Here is a 25,915-nt window from a genome sequence, read left to right as displayed (position 1 = left end):
AGACGGATCTCACGGAACAGGGTTCCTACAACATCGCGCAGATAGAGACGGGCCCGTACGTATTAGCTCGGAAATGCTGAACTCTTCCGTTTACGTTGTTACGTGTTACCAATGCAAGCCGAGTACTTGGCTGCGGTGGTAGCCATGTTTGTTTATGTTCTAAATACGTTAAAAAAATCCAAGTACAAGAATATCTAGTGTTTTATTATTACTTTGTATTTTATTTTTATTATATATGTAAATTCTGGCCGAGCTATGATCTTGAAGCATGATTTTTTCAATCAATTACATATGTCTTGTAACCTTGAAATGCAATCTCATTGGTTGTCATTTGTTACGTTTCCGTGTTTGTGGAAGCAGCAGACGCGACAGTGAAATGTTTCAGGAGATCCGGCTCCATTTGCGTGATCCGTCTCCGTGTTATTGTAGGTCTCGCCGATAAGCGTAGGCTGTGCTTACTGAGATTTGCTCTTGGGACACTCACTCAGACGTGATGGTTACGAAAACAATATTTTATCCGTGGGACCAATTGCTAATTGATGGCATGATGAAACATCTCACGGTTCAGCTCGAAGGTCGAGCCATCAGAAGTATAGGTTTCGTCATAGTTGAATGTAGGGGTGACCACAATCCCTCGCATTTTCTGACCGTTGGTCGCCCTGGAAGAACAAGCTGTTCTGGAGAAAACCGTTGACAAGAACCAAGAGATTTAGGGGGGGGGGGGGGGAAAGAAGTTATGCTTTTTTATGCTTTTCCTCTTTCCGAAAAAAACATTGAGCCAGTGGTACGTGGTATTTAAGAATAAAATATTCTTAAAAAATTTATTAATTTTACCCTCTAAGTTAATTTTCCTACGTGAATACGTCTTATTAATAGAATTTCCAATTTGAATAACGTGGAGAGTAACGAAAATAGGAGAGATTTTGAACGTTATAAAATATAAACCAGGCTTAGTATAGTTTAACTGCGCATAGCTAGGGTAAGGGTTTATACGCAATTCAGGAAAGTTTCTCATTCTTTTACGGGTGACTCATCTACTTTGAGAGCAGATGTTGGGCACACGCGTTAACCAATTTGAATCAAATAAAATTGATTTTTTGCAGAAAAGCACGTTTGAAATTTTTTTAAAAAACGTTTACGTAATAAGAATTGTGAGACAAAACTATACGAAGGATAGTACGGAAAAAAATTACAATGTCGAGACAAGTGGCGGATTTATAAAATCGGTGTTGCAAGATTCGTCGACTACGAGAAAGAGCAGCTTGTGACGATTCCAAAGAGGAGTCAAACACCTGAGCCGAAGGAAAAGGAAAAAAGCTAGGATGTCAGACGTCGCGTCGCCCGGTCTATTACGAGTCCAGGCATTGCCGATAGCAATCATTGAGACTGTGACATAAATGACATTAATATTGATTGATTGGAACTGTCTTTCTTTTAAATTATATTTACACGACGCATTCTCGTTAAAAAAAAAAATTGTGCGGCCGTGTTGCGACACAGCCTATCCCATTTTTTACCGCATAAACGTGTATGTCCCTTTCTAGGCCATTATTTTATTTTTACGTTTAACATGGTTCAACTTGCAGACTTTTTTAGTCCTCCAACTTCAACAAAATGTGTTTTTGTGAGTGGGTATGTGTGTATATGTAGTATTATTAGTTGGCAAAATTGAATTTTTAATATTTTTTTGTGCATTATGGATAAGGAGAACCAAATGGAAAAATAAAAGAAAATGTTTGGTTTCAAATGCAATGCTGGTGGCTGTTGCTTGACATATTTTTATTTTTATTTTTCAAAAAATATATATTTAATTTTATTTAGGCTTTTAAAATTTTAAAAATTCTGAGAAATTTAAAAATTTAAAAAGTTTTTCTGAAAGAAATTAAACCATATCACATAATAGCCAATAAAGCTGACTTATACCTACAATGTTCCAGTTTCATTTCCATTTCATTTTACTTGTCCATTCTGCACGAAAACGTTCTAAATGCACTTCGCCAGCTAATTATGCAAAAATTACACTTTATATATTTTTTTTCATCTAGTATCGCACTAAGGAATTTTTTTTAAACACTGCTCTGAAATTGTTTTAACTCAGGTAGGACTGGTTTTTTGGTAAACTAATTAATGGAATCTGTTATATGTGTATAGTTTGAGATAATTTTAACATCAAGGACATATTCCTTACGAAAAAATGGTCTAATGTATAATTATAATATATGAACCCACTCATTCGTTGATCGATTACTGTACATCTAAATACAAACATATCCTAATATGAGTGCATAGGTATAGAGTAGGTCATAGAGCAGCACTAAGAAACGATAATTTGGTCGCTCTTCATCTACACAAACCCTCATATTTCATGTGTAGGTATAAAGTGTATATTCTGCTTAAATAATAAAGAAGTCAGACAACTGTAATGTTCTTTGCAGATTATTGTCGCTGTGCATGTTAAATTGTGAGAAATTATTAGATTTATATTTCATTTTTATGTTTCATTTTTTCTTAAATGTAGCCATGTGAAACGGTTAACGTTTCAGTTTCGATTCAAGTTCATAATAAATTAATTGGCATTTTAATACTGCATCTCTGCTAATATGGGTTAGTATATAATAATAAAAGAGTTTGTCCCTGTGTCTTTGTGAACAGTGCGTGTGTGTTACACCAATAAACTTCCGTAGCGAAGCAAGTGTAGGCCTACCTCAGCAAGTTCATAATATAACGTGAACGTAATTAATTATAATTTTGATTTAAAAAATTATCAACATTTCTTAAAATAAATGAGCAAAACACTCTTAGAGAGGTTCTAGGTTTTCTTAAAATGTTAGAGTTAATTTTTCCGAAAAAAATTAAAGCAATACTTCGCTAAGCGCGTTTTGAAAAAAGGATTAGAGTGAATGTTTATGATGCGCGCGCACCGTGAAACAAAATTTCATGGGATGAAAAAAAGACTACAAAAAAACTGCATACAAATAGAAATCATGTATGTGCTACTAAATCTTATACTTCAGTGATAGATATTGCAAACTGGTCCATATAATTAAAAATATTTATTTATTGTGAATGTGATAGAAATTGTGTTTATAAACTTTTTCAAGGGACTATAAATTATTACTTATATATATAGGTAATAAATAATTAAAATTAATAAATTAGAAAAAACATTCAATATATATGTCGATTATTTTACTAAAATAAATAAAATAATTTATATTGAATAATGAGTATTAATTAATTTTTTTAATTTGTTTAAATTTATTCTTTACAAACCGTACTTATAATATCACTTCAGTCATTTTACTGTTTATTTCTATTAATTATTTCCATGCAAAATTAAAGTTAGTTTTCTATTATTAAGTATAACTTCTAACGCATGTACGTAAGTACGCGCACCCATTCTTTTTTTTTTTTCCCCTCTGGACGCGATTCTGTATCCCTCGGGGTCCCCAGTTTGACGTCCTTCCAGAATATTGGAGTCCCGCAAATGTCTAGAACCGCCTCTGTCCTTGAGCAATTTTCGTCTCTTACGTAGGTAGTTTATAAAATGCACGCCGACAAACGTGGCATAGAGATACAGTACACTCCCGATTATCCGCGAAATTAAGTGGCAGGGCCACCGCGGATTGTGAAAATCGCGTATAATCCGCAAAAGAGCCGAAGATGGGAAACAAAAAAGGAAACATTAATTTCAACTTAAAAATCTAAACATTTATGTACAGTAAAAGTTACAATTACAGTAAAAATATTTTTAATGATGCTAAAATTTTAGTATTTTACTGAATAATAAACATACAATACGTTTCAGTAATGCAAACATAAAAGTGCTCAACCATACGAATAGAAACAAAGTGCGACAGAGACAAAAATAGCAACGCATGCCAGCCTACTGCGTGAGTTCCGAGTAGGGTTACCAGACGTCCGGCTAAAGGAGGACATGTCCTCCTTTTTATGTATTTTTTTGCGTCCGGCCGGATTTTCCTTAATATTCCAAAATGTCCGGCTTCTTTATAAAGTGAGATAATTCCTGCAGTTACACTCTGAGTAAAGCGCGCGGTGTCCGCAGAGTCACCCCACTAGTAAGTAGTTCTATGACAGCTTGACAGGTAGCAGCACATGCAGAAGCACGTGTTTTTAATATGCTGTATATGCGTAGTTTGATTCTTTATACTGAAACTGTATTAAATGCCAAAACATTGTAAAATATCGTACTCCATTGTAATTAATTCATGGCTTTTAAAAAAAATATATCGTCCTCCTTTTTAGTGAAATGTCCTCCTTTTGCGAGGTGAATGTCCTCCTTTTTTGTTATCAGTGTCTGGTAACCCTAGTTCCGAGAAGGCCTGTGGCGTTTTACTGTATACGGCACACAATACACTCGTCAGTACAGTTCAAATTTGCTCACTTGTAATAAAATACAGATTTATATACGTGCTGTATTTTTTCGTAGCATGCGCGGATAATAGGGAGTTTACTGTACGTAGTTACTAGTCAGGCACGCGAAGAAATGCAGGTAACAACTGGTTCGAAGCGAGCCCAGGGCGGCGCGGCGGTGCGTGCTACGAGGTCGTCAACTGCGTCTCGCGCCGGTGGTCGCCGCCATCTTGTCGACCCGCCGCGCGCCGCTGTTATTGATGACGCTCATTATCCGCCAGATGGCTGAGGATGAGATATATTGCCGACTGAAGCAGCGCCGAGCTCTAGCCTTGTCTACGATGGCTTCGGAGGTCGTAACTATTAAGATGGTGCTACCGCCCTGCTGCTTTACTCCAGCAACACCGCGGTCAACAATCCGTCCTCACACTCTCGCCCCAAGGAGGGTCAAACTTCGCGCGGGTGGCACGATCCCACCGCACGCGACAGTACAAAAATATAGTTCCCCTTTTCATTCCGCAAGTGTGAGATGCTTTAAAACCTAAAAATGTAAAAGCAGGATTCAAATTATTTAATTCTCTCGTGGCTGTTACTGAGTAGCATGATTCAAACTAACTCCCAAGAACATTAAACTATAACTCTATATTTACGTGTTCATTTAATTCACTTGATTGGCACAACAAAATATTAAATGAAAGGTCCTTGAGACTCTATAGCTCCAGTGCGCGCACTTTTACGGTATTATGCATGAACTCGTTTGCTGTCTGTCTGGAGCAATCACGGCCTAAGTGGGTAATGTTGCACCTCTCGTAAAAAAGCATCAAAAAAAAAAGGTACCTACGTCTAGTTCAAAAACTAGTAAGACAGGGGCCCGCCCTTCGCCTGTTCTGGCAACAAGGTGTATGTGCGTCGACTCCTGACTGGGCCCAGCTGGTCGTCCACGCGTGTCGCGGCCGCCAGCTCTCGCCGGCCCATTGTTGCTGTCGTGGCAGGCTCGCAAGTCCCGCCTCACAGGCTCGCGCGCCACAGCTCTGCGCGTCACTCCGCCACGTCATCGTCGTGCACCTTCGGCCGTCCTCGGGATTGCTCGGAACACCCAATACCCACTCAACACTTGGCGTCCATTTAGCAAACGATTTCAGTTTCATTTTAGCATCCTAACGACATCGCTTTAACAAAATGGCAAAAACCAGTAAAAATGAATATTTTCTAACTAAACAAAAATAAATACTTCTTCAAAGAAAATAAACCCACGTAGTCAACAGCTAACTAAACAATGAAGAACGTTACCGGAACCGGTAACAATGGTTGGAAAAGTCGCAGAACTTAGATAAAATCCAAGTTTAAGTCTACTTATGCTGAAATCTAGTTTTATGTTTTGATTCATGTGGTAGCTAGGAATGGTAACCAACCCGCACGAATAATGCATGAAATTTTACATCCCGCATGTAAGTGCCCAGGGTTTTCCCCGTGTCTAAGTAGGTTTTACCTGGACCCAACTTATCAAGTTTAGTCTAGAATAGTCAGTGCGGGGAGTTAGTCATGGCAACAATAGCTGCCATGGCTGGCCAATCCCCCTCCTAGCACATGATGCATGCTACCTCTCCTGCATGGCTAACACCCTGCATGATTAGAGCGTATAGGCTTCGGCCTGAGACGCACTTAGAGTTTATCCCTAACCCAGACCTCTCCCGCACACTCATAGCTTTAAGTTACGTTAGGAAAAAAATCGTTTCCAAATGCACTTGTGGTAATTATTAACTTATACCATTTTTTTCCTGTTCAACAAGAACTCTTTGACATTTCGTAGACTTTGCTACATTTTGTGATTGGTTTGTAACTTCCCGTTTCCGCCCACCTCAGGAAACTAGCAACCAGACTGAGTGAGAGTCAATGAACCCTTCCAGTATTTGTTATGACTAGAGACCTGAAAAATTCGCGTGTTCATTTCGCAATAGACTGACATCCAAAAAAAAGTATACCTTCGTACAGCTTCTGCGATTGGCCCACATGTTATCTGGGGAACTTCGGGCCAATGGAAAAACCTAATCAAAGAAAGTGCCGAATCATGGAAAAATTGGTTAAGACGTCTCGCGAATCAGCAGCCAATGAACAGGTGTCATTTCCCCGAGTTTGTTAAGTACTGTGGAGTCTATCCTGGAGGTCAGTGAACCAGCGAATTTTTCCGGTCCCTAGTTATGACGCAACCGAAACTGAACACGGGTCAATGAAAGTAGTTGTGCCCTGAGTTCTCTCGGAAGCTCCAGGGGGTTTACGATCGAGTGTGTGACCACGCGCGCAGTCTCTCTTCGGACATGGACGACGCCATCAGGTGCCAGCCCGAAGATACCACTCACGATGGCGAGGACGAGGCTGGTCGCTGGTCGTGGGCTGCGGGTTCGAGTCCTCCAGCGGCGAGTACCAACTCGCCGAGCGCCAAGGAAGTTGTTATCCTCACGACCGCGAGGGTCGCTGGTTCGAGTCATCAGCAGCGAGTGCCCACGTGCTGGGCCAGTAACTCCAGAGGGCGCAACTGTGCCGGCGGAACATGGCCGCTAAAGAAACTGTGCGGTCGAGAAATATAAAGGAAACATTGACATTTCTTAAACATAACAACAGAATAAATAAGTAATCCCCCAAACAGTCTTAGTTCAGGATTTATGGAATGGTGTTTTAACGGAGTGGCGTATTTGATATAATTGCAATATGTTGTACTGTGGAATAATTTCTGTCAATGCCATGTGCACATGTGCAGACGTGTGCATTTGTTTGGTTTTTTTTTTCATTTGAAACTGAGGTTATGGTTTTCAACACTCATACGTTGCGTCAATGCAGTTTTTAATTTTTTAAACAAAAATATCAATCTTTTTTAAATAGATATACTTAAATATTTATAGTGAATAGTTCCAGCAACTAAGACTAAAAATAATAATAATAATAATAATATAAACATTGCCCCCATTTACTTTTGAAACGTTAACAACTTTTAGGTTGTTAGGTTGCTTGTAAATACCGCACAGTTGGCTGATTTCCAAAGAAAGTAAGAACGTTAGTTAAATTTTGAGTTGCAACTGTTTATCTTCCTTGCTTCGTGACACCTCGGCACTGTCAGTGGGGAGGGGGGTGGGAGACGCTTTGTTTATTTACCGTTATTATTGTGTATTCATATTCAAAGTAAGTAACATAAGTATTCGCAAATTGACGAAGATATCCGGAAATTCACGATAATCAGTGGATAATTTGTAAGCATTATTCTTCGTAAATTTACGGTGAAAATTGTTAACAGTGCAGCACAGGACGTTCGTTTTGAGAAGCCTAAGATGTCCATCAAGTTCTGTCCCTGCCCGAACACGCCCGAATATTCACCTTCGGCCAACCTCGGGATTTGTTTTATTTTTGCGCAGTAAAAATGAATTCAAATATTAAAAGTGGTCGGTTAGGTTAGCTACATTAAAACATTTTAAAACACTATGGACGGTTAGTTAGGTTAGTATAGCTACATTAAAATAAACAGAGAAATAGAAATATATCTATAAATAAACCCGAGGTTGGCCGAAGGTGAATATTCGGGCGTGTTCGGGCAGGGACAGAACTTGATGTACATCTTAGGCTTCCCGTTCGTTATTCACTTTCGCCAAAGAAGTGATCAGTTCCAAGGTTGCGTTCAGCGAGAAACTAGCAGAGAAAGGACGTCCGGATTTTGTGACGCAGTCTGATGTAACAACAAAGATTTTTTTTTTCCCGGTACCTAGTCATTTGCTAGAGTTTACAAATTTTTCACACTTTATTTTCAGACAATTTTCAAATTTTGCACGTTCAAGTTAATCATTACGTAGAAAAATATAAACATGCCTAATAGCTGGGAGTAGCCACGCCTGCGTGATTACACGGTGACTGTGTGAAACCGTTCATTGTTGCTGCATGCTGGTTAGTCGCCCAAAAACTCTGGCTCAAGTGTAGTGTCTGCACTGCGGAAAGCAGTTTAAAATAACTTTCCTTTTTTTTATTAAAGTGACCGTTTTTCACGAGGGAGATTCTAATTCACACTTACTGACCGTCATCAGACGTTATCAAGCACCATTAACGCTATGTTTTGGGCGGAACAATATGGAGATGTTGAGGTTAAAAAAGTGACTTCAACCACGTCGTATAGTATGCCGTCTTCTGACGATCCCTGACTCCGTGTACACTGGGGTGCCCCGGACAGCGGTTACCTGGCTAAACAACTGACTATCGTCACATGTTCGCTTCGAAGGACGCATGACAGGGAGCCAGTTAACTCGGTTTATCAGTCTAGAGACCTGCAAAATTCGCGGTTTCGATGGCCTTCAGGATAGACTGCACATACCCCTGTACACTCGGGCAAATAACGCAAGTTCATTGGCTGCCGACTTGTAAGTCGTCTCAGCTGGTTTGTCTGTGATTCGATCCTTCTTTGGTTGAGGGATTATAACTGGTTGAGATTCGTCCAGATGAACAGTAAGCCAATAGCAAAATTATCTAAGAGGTATATGTGTTTGAATTCTAGCCTATCACCGAATGAATCCGCGAATTTTGCAGGTCTCTATATTATCACGAATAAATTTGCACCCGCGTGGTAGTGAAAAATTTCTATAACACTTTAGGCCCCTTCTGGGAGGGGTTTTCTCAGAGTGGTAAACTGATTGCCTTGCACTAACAACAAACAAATAATCAACAGTGAAATTACCATCAAATGAGACGTTTCCCGAACGTCTGTTATGAAAACAATTTATTCACATAGTAAATTCAAGGCGATCAACAATTACAGAAGATAATTACACACGTTCAATTTATAACACATTAATTATTGATACATGATTTATACACGGTCCCATTAGACACACGGGGCATAAGACCCTTATTACACGACGCGATGTCAACTTGAACAAAAGTTTACATGCAGTACATCATATATAAAATTTCACTCTGCCCCATAAACACTTATGACGAAACGGGGAACGTAACAAATTAAACCTGATCACCTTGGCTGCCAACGCTGGGATACACCACCAAATGAACAAAGAAAAATGACGAAAACATCTTATGAGGCACGGTTGACAACGGGAGAAGAAGCCACAGAAAATACTAATTGGAATTTACAAGGTGGCGGCCAAAACTATAATTTCGAAACAACAAGAAAGGAGAATTATAACATTTACGTTACATTTCGGGAGCGGCCACCGCGTCCCTTCCGCAATCACTCAAATTGAAGTCAACCGTACCTTAAAGGGCGTGTAGATCGATCGGTGTCCCAGCGTCGAAACAGGAAGAGTCAGGGGGCGCAAGGCCTTAAATAAACTAAGCTCAGAGGGCGCTAGTGTTGTCAGCAACCACCGAAGAAACGACAGGAGGGGAAAGCGAGGGGAGGGAAGGGGTTAGGGGATGGAGGGAGTGAGAGGGAGGGAAGGCCGTGTGCACGGGCGCCCAAGTAGCCCGTTGCAAATTCATCGGCGGATCTGTGAGGTAACTTGCAACCATCTGGAAGGTCAACAGAAATGGCTGACATTCATTAAGGTGCACTTCTCAAAGACCCTGTACAGGGGGCGTAACTGCAGAGGGGCAGACGGGGGATTTAGCCCCGGCCCCCGGCATTTGGGGGGGGGGGAGAGAATGCTAAACTGGCAGAGTTATTTTTACTTACATGAATATCGTAATGTTAGAACACAAAAACAAAATATTGAAGGGCATGTGAACTGAATTATTTGTATTGAAAGATACGTAGGTACATGTTTATAGCAAAATATTTAAAAATTAGAAAAAAAAAAACTTTTTTTCACGCACTATCCAAGTAGCGATGTATTTAAAATGAAATGACTACAAATAATTATATTTATTTATTTAACATTTAAGCTCAAACTAAATTATTTGGAATAGCGGAAATAATATGTGGTGGCGGTATGAGGTAAATCGGGAAAGGTTTTGGTTTAATTGGTTTTATAAAAACGTGTGTGTGTGTGTGAGGTGGGGGGCGGGGGGCGGTTGTGCCAAGATGAGTTCTTGCCCCGGGGGAAGCTAGTCTGGTTAAGTCCCTGACCCTGCAGGCCAAACGGTCCTTTAAGGAGATATTCGGAAATGGCAACTGTGCTCGTGTTTGCCGTGTTATCTCTCCCTATTGACCCGAGTCGACGGAAATAGCACGTCCCGCGAGTGACTGGCCAATAGGAAAGCTGTCGTTACGAGGCTGGACGTGGGTGATTCGTCTGTGAGCGACTGCGCCCTGGTGAGCAAAATGCCACCAACCAGGAACCAGAGAAAAAAATTGGTTGTCTGTAAAGTCGGTTTACGGACGATAGTTTAACGTGACAACGTCATAACAAAATGATTGTATACTTTATGAATAAAATTGAATCATTTTTATTTTAATAATAAAAGAATAAATACTTGAAATTATACTAGTAATCAGATTTTTAAAATGCAAGAATAATTAACCTTTACTGCCGAAATATTGTTGTAATAAGCAATGAAAACCACATTAACTTTTCACTTCACTTTATAAACATTCGAGTGGAAGAGAGATAGATGCGGCGCAAGCGTACAATGAGCGTAACGGGACACAGCGTAACGGATCAATGTGCGTAACGGGACACTTTTTCGTGCGTGCAGCCGGCGTTCATCGATTTATTAGACGTCACGTCAAACAATATTTCGAATTAGTGTTTGCAGTAATATCTTGGCACGAGAGATGTTCGTCGCATAACACAACTGTCTGCACCCTAGTGTGTTGTTGGCTTACTGGCAGTCACTATCGCAGGAGACTACTCGCGTTTTCATTTGGTGTCAGTCTAGAACGCAACTGTCTACTTACACTCAAATGACTATTGTCATTGCGATTTAATCAAATTCCTTGGACATAGCCATTGCATTTTTGCACTGTTTGTCAAAAATAAGAAATAAAAATGAAAACATAAACCCACAGAGAACAAGGCTTAATCCACTGATGTCCAACAGATGGACGCAACTGTGAAACTAAAACGGGTATTATGAACAACACAACAACGACAGCACAAAAGAACACATTCAAAACATTTAAATATCAGACAGCATGATAATTCTCTGTAAGGAATTTAATCATGGAAAAAAAATAACAGCAAAAACGAACACAGTGGGCTAACAAAGACGAGACAGTCTCAACAAGAACAGTAAATGCAGACCTGGACAACGATGAAGATAAACAGGACGACATAGTGACGACAGCACAACCTAACGCAGTAGTTGGTTTCCTAATGACAAATAAGTTGCGACGTTTAGGGAACTGGCTATCTGTTCCCGCCATCAGATAATGGCAGAATTAATGTCTTATTTTGCATTCTTGAATTTTTAACCTGACAAACAGTGGAAAAACCTGCAATGGCGCGCGTCCAAAGAATTGCGTTAAATCAAAATTTCCCACTGCATGAATCATTTGAAGCACGTATTTTGTAACTGTGTCACGAGGTATTTGTCACACTCCGAAAAAACCAGAAGCCAATGACAATTAACTTTGTAAAAACATCTGACTGGTTCACGAACAAGGAGGAGCGAGGTGTGGCAGCAGCCAATAGACGCACGACTTAGCCTCGACTAGGCACAAGTCCGTGCATTGCAAGCTCACACCAGAATAATGCACTCATAACTAGCGACTGGAAAAATTCGCGTTTTCAATTACCTCCAGGATAGACTCCACGATCCTATAGGTGCTTGGACAAATAACAGCTACTCATTGGTAGGGAGTGGAAAAATTCGCGGGTTCAATGACCTCCAGGCTAGACTCCACGATCCTGTGCACACTCGGGCAAATGCCACCTGTTCATTGGCTGCTGACTCGTGAGGCGTCTCAATTGTGAGACTCGTGATTCGACACTGCTTTGAGTGAGGGTCTATAATTGGCCCACAGTCCTCCAGGTTAACAGCTTACCAATGGCAGAATTTTGCATAAAAATACAATTATTTGCATTCTAGCATGTCGCGAAATGAATCCGCGAATTTTTCCGGTCTCTACTCATTGGCTACTTACTCATGACACTCGTTAACCGGGATGCTCGTGATTCGATACTTCTTTTGTCAAGGGTTTTTCATTGGCTTATTGTTCGGGACCGGAAAAATTCGCGGGTTAAATGACCTCCAGGATGAGCTCCATAGTTCTACGTACGCTCGGTCAAATGTCACCCACCCATTGGCTGCTGTCTTGTGAGACGTCCCAACGTAGCAGCCTGCGATTGGTTGGGTGTTTTTCATTCGCCCAAAGTCCTCTAGGTGAGTTGTGAGCCAATAGCAGAGGCAGCACTGAGGTATAACTATTTGTATATTAGCCTATCGCGAAATGAATTCACGAATTTTCCCGGTCTCTACTTATAGTCCTTCGGGTAAATTTTGGTCCAATCACTAAAGCAGCGTGAATTTAAACGAGTTTGGATTCTAGCTCATCGCTAAATCAATCCGCGAATTTTTCCGGTCCCTACTCTTAACGCGGTCTCTGCAAGTCGCCGGGCTTCTGATATCATGGCGTTTGGCACACCCGGTGTTACTGGCCAAGGTCCGTGGAGGGGGGGTGGGGTGGAAAAACAAAAACCAGGCGTGATGCCTGTTTTACGTAACTCATGGTGGGCCAAGCGTGAATATGAGGCGCAAAGAATTTTTTTTTTTTTTGTCGTTTTATCTCAAGTCGTTACAAGTCGCTGGATCTCTTGCAGACACACTTGACGGCCGTAAGAATAACATTGCGAGTGAAAAAACTTATTTTCTTCTCCTGCTAGGACCACAAAATTTTTATTTTTTTATTTTTTCCAAGTGAGTTTATATAAACAGGACGTCGTTCTTTAGAACATGACACTTTGAGGTATCTTCCCACGGGGCAAAACCTATCGTTTCCACCACCTGTCTGTTAAAACAGGTCCGGGCAGGTTTTCTGTTTTAACTGCGAGTCTTTTATCACCACTGTGAGTGCATTATTCACTTTGTTTCCCCCCTTGTGTTGTTTATCGAGAGGGTCTTCACGTGGCAAGCGGTCTCGCGCTGGCACACGCACTAGGACTGACAGAAACAAGCGCATATCGGTCTGTTGGGGGCGTCCATTAATTACGTGAGGCGATTTTGGCTATGGAAAGCCTTCTTTTCAGAGACGAGAGAGCCAAACGTCCGATCGTGCATCTTCGGTTTTTTTTTGTTCATTGTAAAAGGTTAGGTTAGCTACATTATAAATTACTTTAAAACATTGTGGACGGTTGATTTGGTTAGGATAGCTACATTAAAGATACTGTGAAATCAAGTAAACGGTTTCCTAGCCCTGGATAGCTACATATTAAAAAGTTATTTGCTAAGCAACCATGAAATGATTTTACAGTATTTTTTAATGTAGCTATACTTACTTAATATAACCAACCATCCACAATGTTTTAAAGTATTTATAATGTAGATAACCTATCCTAATCGACCGCAAAATTTAATGCCACACCGGTTTATACAATGAGATAGAACGATAAGAAAAATCTAGCGTGAACTTCGGGGAACTTCGGGTGTGGCTCTCTCGTCTGTGAAATGAAGGCTTCCCATTATTCGACCCCCTTCCCACCTTGGTGAGATGTCGTGATATTTGGCTCGACCTCCTCCACGCTAATCTCACGTGATATTTTTAAAAAAATGCGTATTTTTAGTGTACATACCTTAATCTGTGCTTGATTGCATTGGTTTGATTTTTTTTAAAAAACCTAAACTTGCTTAGTTATTTTTATTTAAGACTAGTTAAGTCCAGTATTTAAGTCATAACGTGGTCTAGAATCACAGTGAGAAAATCGAACAATACAATTCATAAATAGGAACTACTAGAATTCTTAAAATTAAAATATTCATTCTAATTCAGTCATGTGTGGTCTCAAAGAGTGACTTTGTGGCGTTCACATAACCGCGATAAATATTATTGTGTAGTATTTAGCCTTATTTACCACACTGGTTGTGAAAAAAAACCTACTTAGACGAGTTCTTGTTTGCAGTACCCGCGAATTAACGAAGGACCGCGCGTAATTTTTTGTAACCGACGCTTCTCATAAATTTTCGATCGGGAGAGCAAACCTCTTGTCCTCCCCTCGCCCATCCCGAGCTGACGGCCGCTGCTTGTGGCAGAGCGGTGTCACTCGGTGAGTTACCGCGCTTCGTTAACGACGACGATAATATCACGCGAGGTGGTTTGAGCGTACCTAATGGCGACTACCTGATCGGCCAAATCTGCCAGGAAATGTTTTACAAGCTTCAGCATCTACTTAAATCGTGTTAGTTAGCAGTTTAAGAACAGGACGTGTAATTTAAGAGCGAATAACTTACCAGGAATTAACCTTCGATGACAACGCGTGCAGATGTACGCCAGTACTTATTAGAGGTGTAAACAAGGGTGACTGCTCATTTACCAAATAATAATATTTAATCTTACGTCCAGACTTAAGTTGTGTGTTTGATTCTGGAACGTTTTTTTTTTTGAGTGTGAATTATCTGCCTAGACTTTAAAACTACGAAGAACGCTGTTTACAAATTACTAGAGACCTGCAAAATTCGTGGATTCATTCGGTGATAGGCTACAATTCAAACACATATACCTCTTAGATAGTTTTGCTATTGGCTTACTGTTCATCTGGACGAATCTCAACCAGTTATAAACCCTCAACCAAAGAAGGATCGAATCACAGACAAACCAGCTGAGACGACTTACAAGTCGGCAGCCAATGAACTTGCGTTATTTGCCCGAGTGTACAGGGGTATGTGCAGTCTATCCTGAAGGCCATCGAAACCGCGAATTTTGCAGGTCTCTACAAATTACCCAGGGATTTTCGTAAATTACCGTTATCTTCGTAAACATGGATCCACGAAAATAATGTTTGTATACTAGCAAAACATTAAAAAAAAAATAACTTTTTAAGACTCCTTAAAAACACTCTTATTTCTTATAAGATTGCCTTTACCTTAATAAAAACAGAAGACACCAACGATGATTTTAAACATAAGATGTCAACCCAGCGACAACACAGACACACACAGGCGAACCCAGCGATGTGGCAACACTTCCTCACAATTGGGACGTTTCGGGAACTGAGATCTCCAATTTTTCTTTTTCCATGACTTAGTTTCAGTTGTAATTTAAGAAATCTTTATGTTTTTATTTCAGTACTTTGTTGACTGATAACATTTTTACTGCTGACAATATTTATGTTGATTCTTATTTGTTTTCCTTTTTATTGGGTGTTTCTTCCTGTATGAGTGAAGTAGCATTGTCCCAGATTATTTTATGTCTGTGGCCTCAGGATATATATATAAATTTTCACCCTTCTTTATATTGTTTTAGTGTTCTTTAATGCGTGTTGAAAGGGCTCGGTCAATTTCTCCAATGTATGTGCATCCACATTCACAGGGAATCTGATAAACACAGTTCTGACATCGACACTTGTCTGTGGTTGGTTTTTACTCTGGTGATCATGCTTCTAACTGTGGAATTTGACCTGAAAACTGTTCTCAGTCCATGTTTTTGTTTCCCGATCGCCTTAAATTTTTCAAAAAGCCCACGGACATAGGGAATAATAACTAGGGACCAGAAAAATTCGCGGGTTCAATAACCTGCAGGATGAACTCCATAGTTCTACGTACACTCGGTCAAATGTCACCCACTCATTGGCTGCTGTCGTGTGAGACGTCCCAGCGTAGCAGCCTGTGATTCGATAAAGCTTTGGTTGAGTGTTTCTCATTGGCCCAGCGTCATCCAGGTGAATTGTGAGCCAATAGCATATGCAGCACTGAGGCATAACTATTTGTATTTTAGCCTATCGCGAAATGAATTCGCGAATTTTTCCGGTCTCTAATAATAACTGATGTACCGCGTGGGGTTTTAGGGCAGATTTTTGTTGAATGATGGAAGACTTCTGGGTTGTCATGTGTTGCTTTATGATACCAGGTGGGTAGCCACTTGCTAGGAGTAACTGATATCTCGTCAGAGATACGTAGCCTACGTCGCGTCGCCTCAGTTGATTAGTTGTTATATGTTATAATTGAAGTGCAGGTATTGGCCTGTCTGTGTCGGTTTCCTGTATTCATTCGTGACGATTTGGAAGTTTTCTTTGGCGACTAGAACATCTAGGAAAGGAAAGCTTCCATCGGTTTCCGTCTCATATGTGAACTGTATAGAAGGCCTGAGTGAATTGAAGAAATTTGAAAACCCCTCTAACTTTTCGGGTCCATGTTGCCCAAACAAGAAGAGTGTCTTCAACATAGCGAATACACGTTTTAGGAAGGATGGTAGTTGTTTTCATTGGTTCCCGCTCGAAACTTTCAATGACAGTACTTGGCCATGAAAGAGAATAAAAGAACCCATTGTCATTCCTTCCGTTTGCTTGTAGAATTCGCCTTTATATTGAAAATAAGTCCCATGGGTGATTTGGATAGGTATTTCTGTTCTTTCTTTCAGAGAGCTGCCATTTTCCAATTTTGTTTTTATGACTGCAAGTGTTCACCTGAGTTATGAATTTTCATGACCATTTTTATGTATTTTTGTTCCAAATCCTGTGATAATATTTTGGAACACTTTATAACTGCAATCTGGACAGTATTTAATCGCAAATACAATATGCCCGTATAAGCAGTATTCCCCTGGTAATTGGCGGCTGTCTGCAAGAAAATCCATCGCCATATTTGGTCGGGAAACTCATCACTAGTTTCCTTATGCGGTGGTCTGTAATTTGTGTGCTGGCAGTATACTTGCATCTCAGATAATCTCAACCAGTCATTAAACACAGGTGATGCAAATGCAACAGTGTTTTTACAGCTAAACTGAAAATGTTTTGACAAAAATCACAGTCCCTATTTATAGATGAAGTAATTCCCGCCAATATATATTGCAATTAGCTGTTACGTTTATTGTAAATAAACTACTCATTTTCTTTAATCAATCAGTAGTGCTCTCTCATTGGCCCCGTCGGCATTCAACAAACATCTCCTGCCAATTAGAGCCAGCAACGAGAAAAGTGTAGACATTAGCAAAGTGGATCGAAGTCTCAAATTGGAGTCAGATTTTACCATAAATGTAGCTATCGCTTCAGTGTTTGAATTTATTTTACCTTAATTTTGCGAAGAACGTGGTCAAAATTCATCCCGTATCTTCGCAAAATTTAGAACTGTGACAGAACAACACGCAAGTGCATCTGCATAAATGCGCATTTGCATTTACATTTTCATGTGTAGCCTACACTTATTTGTTAGATTTTTCACTGTCATTTCTGTGTTTCTCATTGAAATTATTTTCTGTAACTGACTTAAGGCTATTGGATGCTGGATGAATAAATTCGTGAGTAAAACATATTTAATTCAACTTGTGTGTGCATTAATAAAAGATAAACTCTTAGGTAGGCCTATATCATCTTGTAGTATCCTTCAAAACCACAAGACTCTAGAGAGAGAGAGAGAGAGAGAGAGAGAGAGAGAGAGAGAGAGAAAGAGAGAGAATAAAACACTCTCGTTCCTTTCACGAACATTCTGTTCAGCCTGTTCACAGCGGAACACGGAATTGGGGTATTAGTTTCTGTGAAGATCAAGCTACCTGAAAGCAGGAATTATTCTTTTTTTTTTTTTTCCGTTTGTTCGAGGCTCATACTCTATACCTCGAGCTAAACCCCCCATTTTGCACCTTGTCTTGAGTGGGCGTTCGTGGTTGTTTACGCAAAGGTTTGCATAATCAACTGCGTTCTGTTTTGCTGATTTGGTGTGAATGGGAGCATTGAATTGGAATTGGAATTGAAATTTTCTTGGAGAGAGGTTAAAGGGTATCGGGCACTGCCCCACCTCAAAGTTGGTCCGTGGGTGGCAACGACTGTTGGCTATCAGTCAGCCGGGTTTTTTTTCTGTGTGCTGCTATAAGACCAACAGCGGCTAAGAGGGCAGCTGGCTTGGGGTGATAGCCTCCTGCTTTAACGCATGCCAGACAGTCAATAGTACTGATTAGACAGTGTGAGCCCGCTGGTTCTACGATGGATCGAAAGCATTGGCATGAAGATTTGCAAGAGGCAGTTAAACATCCAATAGAAGGAGACTGGTCCGAAAGGAAAACCCTTTTGACGGATTACACTAAGGACAGAGGATTGGACTTGAAGAGAGTGACCATACTGGTTGACAAATTGCTGGATAAGAAAGTAAACTGGGCTAAGGAACCAGTACCAAATTTAACTGAAAGAAAATGGCTGCTATCTGTTGGTCCCATAATATGTGAACAAGACCCTACTATAGTTAAAATGATGATAAGGGAAATCTTCAGGAAAGACAAAACTACGGCTGAGAAGGAAGAATCGACTGAAGAGTTTGTGATAAACCCTAAATGGGATGAACAGGAGGTGCTTTCATGTGCTGAAAAATTAATAATTGAGCTAACCACCTACACGACCACAGAGATATCTAAGGTTAACAAAGCATCTACAAACTATATTCTGCCCAGAGTAACACAGCTAAAAGGCCTATTAGATAAGGTTCTGATAGACAATTCCCGGCTTAACGGAGTGATAAAGGGGATAGAATTAAGTAAAGGCCCTGTGATAAGGAAGACGTATGCGGAAGTAACAAGTGCAGCTGAAATTGGAGGGACTACTCGTCAACAGATCATACCTAAACAGAAGAAGGAGTTGCTGATTGTCCTGCCAAGTGACGAAACTCAAACAAGTGACACCACCAAAAGAGAGATCTTAAAGAACATTGATCCAATAAAGAATGGGCTGAAATTCAAAGGAATAAGGAAAATTTCGAAAGGAGGAATTATAATCGAAGCACAAGACTCCAGCACGATTGAAAAACTGCAAAAAGATGAGAAAATATCTAAACTAGGACTACGTACTGAGCGCCCTACAAAGCAGGGCCCGAAAGTTATTATGTACGACGTGCCTAGGGAGTTCGATAACCCTGATATAGCTGGCACAATATTTGCTCAGAATCTGAGCGCAGATGAAGTCTCACTGGAGGAGTTCAGAGCTGGTTTCATGGTGCGAACAAGACGCGGCAGAAAGGATAATAAAGAAACAGTGCACCTTGTCATTGAATGCACACCTAAAATAAGGAATATCTTGCTAAGCAGAACACATATGTATATTGGTTTTTCTGCATGTAAAATTAGGGATTTTGTGTCAATAACTAGATGTTTCAACTGTCAGAATTACGGACACCCCGCACATAAATGTAAAAGCAAAACTATCTGCTCTATATGTGGACTTGATGGGCATAAGTATACAGAATGTAGTAAGAAAAATGAAGGAAATAAGTGTGCAAATTGCAGACGAGAGAATAAACCACACGAGCATAGGGTAGATAGCACTGATTGCCCTGCCTATAAGAGAGCTTACGAAAGAGAAATAGAAAGAACTAATTATGGTGAAATATGAAAATAACATAAAAATAGGGCAACTAAATGCACAACGTTCAGCTGTTGTCAGTGCTGAATTAAATAAGATTGCAGAAAAAATGAAGCTTGATGTGATCTTATTACAAGAACCCTATGTATTACGTGGGCAAGTTGCAGGAATCCATGGTTTAATATATGCAATAGGAGATAATCCGAAATCGGCAATTTGGATTAGAAATGAAACTCTAACTACGATGTTACTCTCCGGCATTTCTAATGAACATCATGTTTGCATGATCATGCAGATGAGGATGATGAAAATATACGTTATCTCATCCTATTTTCAATTCTCAGATCCTATTGAAGTACATATTGATAAGCTTAATTCAATATTGGATACAATTGGACATGAAAATATAATAATTGGTGCAGACACAAATGCAAAATCTTCTTTTTGGAATTCACCAGTGAATGACGAAAAAGGTGAGATCATGAACGATTTTATCATGGAAAGAGATCTATATGTTATTAATGATGATCCATTAACAGGAACATATCTATCACCAGCAACTAATACTGAGACTTTCATTGATGTGACATTGACTGATAACAACATGAAAGAAAGAGTCAATGAATGGAAGATTCATCTGGACAGTTCAAGTGACCACAGATTGATGACTTATGAAATCCAATTGCAAAGAACTGAGATGCCTCCCATAATAATAAGTCCACGGTACATACATAAGAACGCGGATTGGAAGAAGTTTGATGAATTAATAACAAGCAAAATAAATGAATTATCACATGAAGAAGATGTATATAACTCCGCAGAAGCACTCGCCATGAGATTAACAATTATATTACAGAATATCTGTGAGAAATGCTTTAGGAAACAAACGAAAATTATTCCTGGAAATCCCTGGTGGGATGTTGAATTAGAAGAAACTAGAAGAGATCTGGAAAGACTAAGAAGAATCATGAAGAGAGCGGCAAATGGATTTTATAAACTTTTAATTTTACAACAGTACAGAATAAGGAGAAAGAAATATAAGAAAGATATTTTATTAAAGAAGAAGGTATACTGGGAAAAACTTGTCCTTAACAAGGGGAATATGGACCCTTGGGGATATGTGTACAAGGTGATGGCTGGCAAAGTACGAAGTTCTTTTGAAATCCCTGGGATGATGATGGCAAATAGACAAATTACTGACATTACAGAAAATTTGGAAACTATTCTACATGATTTACTACCTAATGACAACCCAGATGAAGATACGAATATTCAAAAGATGAAGAGAGAAGCGATGAAAGAACTGCCTGATACAGAAGACACAGTTTCTTTCACCATCCAAGAGCTTGACAAGATCATTAAAGAGTTAAAACCACGAAAAGCACCAGGTAAAGATAATATAACAACTGAGTTAATTTGGCGAGCTTACCCTCGAATCAAGGAAGTACTGTTACATCTGTATAATTTATGCTTATCTTCAGGAACATTTCCAAAAATATGGAAGGAAGGAGTTCTCAAAATCATATACAAGGGAAATGCTAAGGACCCGAAATTAACTAAGTCATACCGGCCTTTAACTATGCTGCCTAACATGGGAAAAATTTATGAGCGGCTCATTAATGCAAGACTAACAGCTTATTTGGAAGTAATACAGGGAATAGATAAACAGCAGTATGGCTTCAGAAGAGGGTATAGTACAGAAAAAGCGCTATACGATGTAAATCAATATATTAAAAACCTACAAGAAAAATATGTGCTTGGAGTGACGATAGATATAGCAGGAGCATTTGACCACGCTTGGTGGCCTCAAGTATTATGGCGCTTAAAGAATCTTAACACACCTAAGAACCTGTATGCCGCCATAAGGGGCTTTCTGCAAGATAGAAAGTGTGAATGTCGATTGGGCCACATAGTTGTGGAAAAGAAGCTCTCCATGGGCTGTCCTCAGGGTTCAGTCCTTGGTCCGCTACTATGGAATATAATATTTGATGAGCTTCTGAAAATTGAGTTACCAGTAAATAACATTATATATGGCTATGCAGATGATGGCTTGCTCATTATACCCGCTACTTCACGCTACGAATTAGAGCAGACAGCAGAAATTATTCTACGCTCTATCAACACCTGGGCAAGCAGTGTCCGACTTCTTATATCATCTGAAAAAACTGAAGGCGTATTACTAAAGGGAAAATTACATAAAGACAGACCACCTTTAATAAGATTTCAAGAACGAATAGTGAAGATAAAACAAAAAGTTAAGTATCTAGGGGTACAAATCACAACGGGAACAGGATACCAAGAACACATACAAGAAGCATCACAAAAGGCCCTACTGTTAATGCAAAAAATAAGGAGTCATAAACCTACAAATGTAGGATTGAGCACTAATACTATGACAACACTGTACAATGGAGTATACCTGGGCATACTTACCTATGCTTGCTCAGTCTGGTATGAACTACTACGCAATTCACATGTAAGAAGAAGGTTAAACTCATCCCAACGAACAGCTCTAATTGCTGTAACAAAAAGCTACAGAACTACGTCTTTAGAAGCACTGCAGGTTATCGCTGGAGCCTTACCTATAGACCTACTAATACAAGAAAGAGCAAAAGTTGTGATATTAAAGATGAACAAGGAATACACTGCTTCAAAATATCGCAGAATTCACATAGAAAATATTGAAATCTGGCAAGAAAGGTGGCGAAACTCTGACAAGGGAAGGCATACACACAATATATTCCCTTCAATAGAAGAACGGATGAAATTTTCATGGATAAGTACTGACCACTACACTTCACAATTCCTAACAGGTCACGGGAATTTTAAACACAAATTAAACTCTTTTAACTTAGTGGAAAGCCCTATGTGCCCTGTGTGCATGGAAGAAGACACAGTAGAGCATGTTCTAAATGATTGCGTTAAAATAGAAGACATACGAAACAAGTACACAAGGAAGATGGCTATGGAGGATGTTGATATTAAGGATATTAATCAAATTGTGAGAGATAAGAAGACTTATGACATATGGAGAAATTACACCTTTGAAGTATCCAAGAGACTGGAGCGTTTCGATAGTTGGATGCACGAACAATCTCTGATGGAAGATCTGCTTTCCGATACGGAATAACTTACTACAGAAAAATAAAATAACTCTTTGAATCTCCTACACAAGTTTCTTTGGCTGTTCTTCTTGTGTATAGTGTAATCGAACAGCCGGAATATTATATCAAATTAGATAAATGAACTGAAAAGAATTAATTAAGAATAAGAGAATTAAAAATATACACCAGATCTCTCTTTGAAAATAAGAATAAGAATTATGACAGAATAACGCCCTGGAAACCTGTATAAGCAAGCTAAAAGGATATGAATTATTATATAATATAAACTGTATTATATTATATAATATATATATATATGTGTGTTAAAAATATAATCATGTGTGCAATAAATATAAATAAACTACTCTTGCAAACCTTATAAAAAGGATTATATCCAGAGTAGTCTTTAAGTAAACATACATAATCTATAATATGATTATTTTCTATAAAGCTACAAGATAATCTGTTCGAGGCGAATTCTTCGTGGAACAGCCGGTGATTTAATTACTGCTAGTAGTTTCTGACAGCGTCGCAGCTGGAAAGAGTCACGAGCTCGGTGAATTCCAGGATAATTTCCCCTCCGGTGAATTCCAGGATAGTTCCCACTCCCCGGCCGTGTGCTTGCTCGAGCAACATGTCACCTGTACGCATGGTCCCCATTCGACCACGGGCCCTGGAGCCAGGGTCCACCAATTTTACAGTCACGCGGTTCATTATAACTGCATTGTTATTTCTTACCTACACTCTTTTTATAATGTTATCTAAACTGAAAATGCAGGTTATATAATTATGGTTACTATTTTACAAGTCCAAAAATATAAGCTTTATTCATAAAATTATTTTTACTTTAAAATAATCACAGCGAGTGAGTACGTATATTTATTTCACACACTGAGATCAAAAATTAAAATAGTTACAGAAAAATAAAATTAGCTGTATGTGTGTAAAAACTTCTAAAATATTAATTTTTTTTTTTTAGTTTGTATAAAATTATAACGGTTAAACATTTAACAATGAACACAGGGCTGGGCCAGGTTCCTGGACCCAGGGGGTCCCCCCAGCCCCGCCCTCGTGGGGGGCCGTGCCCGGGGGACGTGTCCTCGGCCGAGGGGCTCCGCCCCCACAAGCGGGCCGAGGTCTGGCCAACACGACCGGCCCGGTCCGAAACCTACCGCCCGTCTCTCACGGGCCGACCTCCGGGGCAAAGGACAGCAGCGCCTGCAGACGAGGACCGCAAGCGAAACATCGCGCACATATTCAGGATTACCAGAATTTAAGAAAAAAAATTGGTTGTCTGTAAAGTCGGTTTACGGACGATAGTTTAACGTGACAACGTCATAACAAAAACATTGATGAAATGATTGCATACTTTTTATGAATAAAATTGAATCATTTTTTATTGAATTATCGCTATTTTGTATGGATACAAAGAAGGAGTGAAATGAAATCTACAATTTAATTGATAAATTTACTTTTATTTGCACTTATTAATTCAAATATGTTTATTACTTTAACGAAGAGATTATTTTAACTGTAACTTTTATACATGTTTGTTATTTAACTTCTTCCAATCTGTGTTATTCTGTTCAGGATAGGACGATGATAGGAAAAGTAGGAAACGAATGGGAGTGTTTCAAGTTTAATGTGCCTCGAAAAAGTGTAATCGATGGTTGTTCCAATCGAGTGGAAGAGAGATGCCACGCATGCGTACAATGAGCATAACAAGACACATCCGTAGTGGGGAATCCGTAGTGGGACAATGTGCGTTACGGGACACTTTTTCGTGCGTGCAGCCGGCGTTCATCAATTTATTAGACGTTGTCACGTCAATAATTATTTGAATTTTAGCCAGACGCCAAACGTATTAGTGAAATTTCCAGGTCGCTATTTCGCTGTGTCGAAAGTTCTTATCTGAAGTGGATTGGTTTAAAAGAAAACATGGTTTTTCAAACATGTTGAAATGAAAAGCCAATATTGGACCAGTACACCCAAAGTTGGAAATTTTTTTTTATAAGGAAACGTAATAGTCGTATTAGTTTGTAATTTTGCAGTTCCTTTTTTTTTTAAGCTGAACCAAGCGGCCAGCAATGCCTTAGTGAGAAAGTTATTTTTGTTTGGAGAACAAAAGAAGAAAATTACACAGATACGAAAGGAACTTTTAAAACACTTACGGAATTAAATTTCATTGGTATAGGCTCGAGGATTTCGTATGTTCATTTGGTAGCAAAGTCGACTTTTGAAGCTCATATACACCCACTTTGCTGTGGTGATTGTATCTGTACTTCCCTGAGCGACCCTGGACCAGTTATAAACCAGGACAAGCGGTGCGACCCAATCGAGCACAACCCAGTCGACTAGAATTACTGGCTTGCGTTTATAAATAAAATCAAACGGATGTCCCATCTGAAACGTAGGGTTTCCGTACGTTTTACGGCACATCGATGATGGCTACATTTCGATGATGGCTGATGGCTAAACATCGATGATTACAAATCGATGATGGCAGATGGCTTTTTGTCGATAACGGCATATGGCTACACATCGATAATGGCAGATGGCTGAAAATCGATGATTACACATCGATGATGGCTACACATCAATGATGGCAGAAGGCTACAAACCGATGACGGCAGATGGCTAGAAATCGATTATAGTAGATGGCTGGAAATTCGATTATTACAAATCGATTATTGCTTCAATCAATGATAGCAAGTGGCAACACATCGATTATTGTAGAAAGCTGCAAACAGATGATGGCAGATGGCTACAAATCGATTATTACGAATAGATGGCGGCTGGAAATCGATTATTACAAATCGATGATGACTACACATCGATGTTGGCAGATGACTACACACCGCATCTCGTGGTCTCCGCCGGGCAGTTTGGAAGAGCGCGTGCTGATATGGCGAGCCGCTAATGATAAGACACCCTGCTGTTTTATTCATGCTAAAATTGCTGCGCCTCGCAACGCTTTGACGCACGGGAAAATAAACCAACTCATTAGAATGTAGCGCTCGTATGTGTACGCAACCTGGAATTATACAGTAATTTATTTCCTTGAGGAATGTTTAAGGC

The sequence above is a fragment of the Bacillus rossius genome, chromosome 7 (assembly GCF_032445375.1).
Source record: "Bacillus rossius redtenbacheri isolate Brsri chromosome 7, Brsri_v3, whole genome shotgun sequence".
Taxonomy (NCBI): Eukaryota; Metazoa; Arthropoda; class Insecta; order Phasmatodea; family Bacillidae; genus Bacillus; species Bacillus rossius.
The sequence above is the reverse complement of the archived record's forward strand: the minus strand, read 5'-3'. Positions refer to the sequence as shown.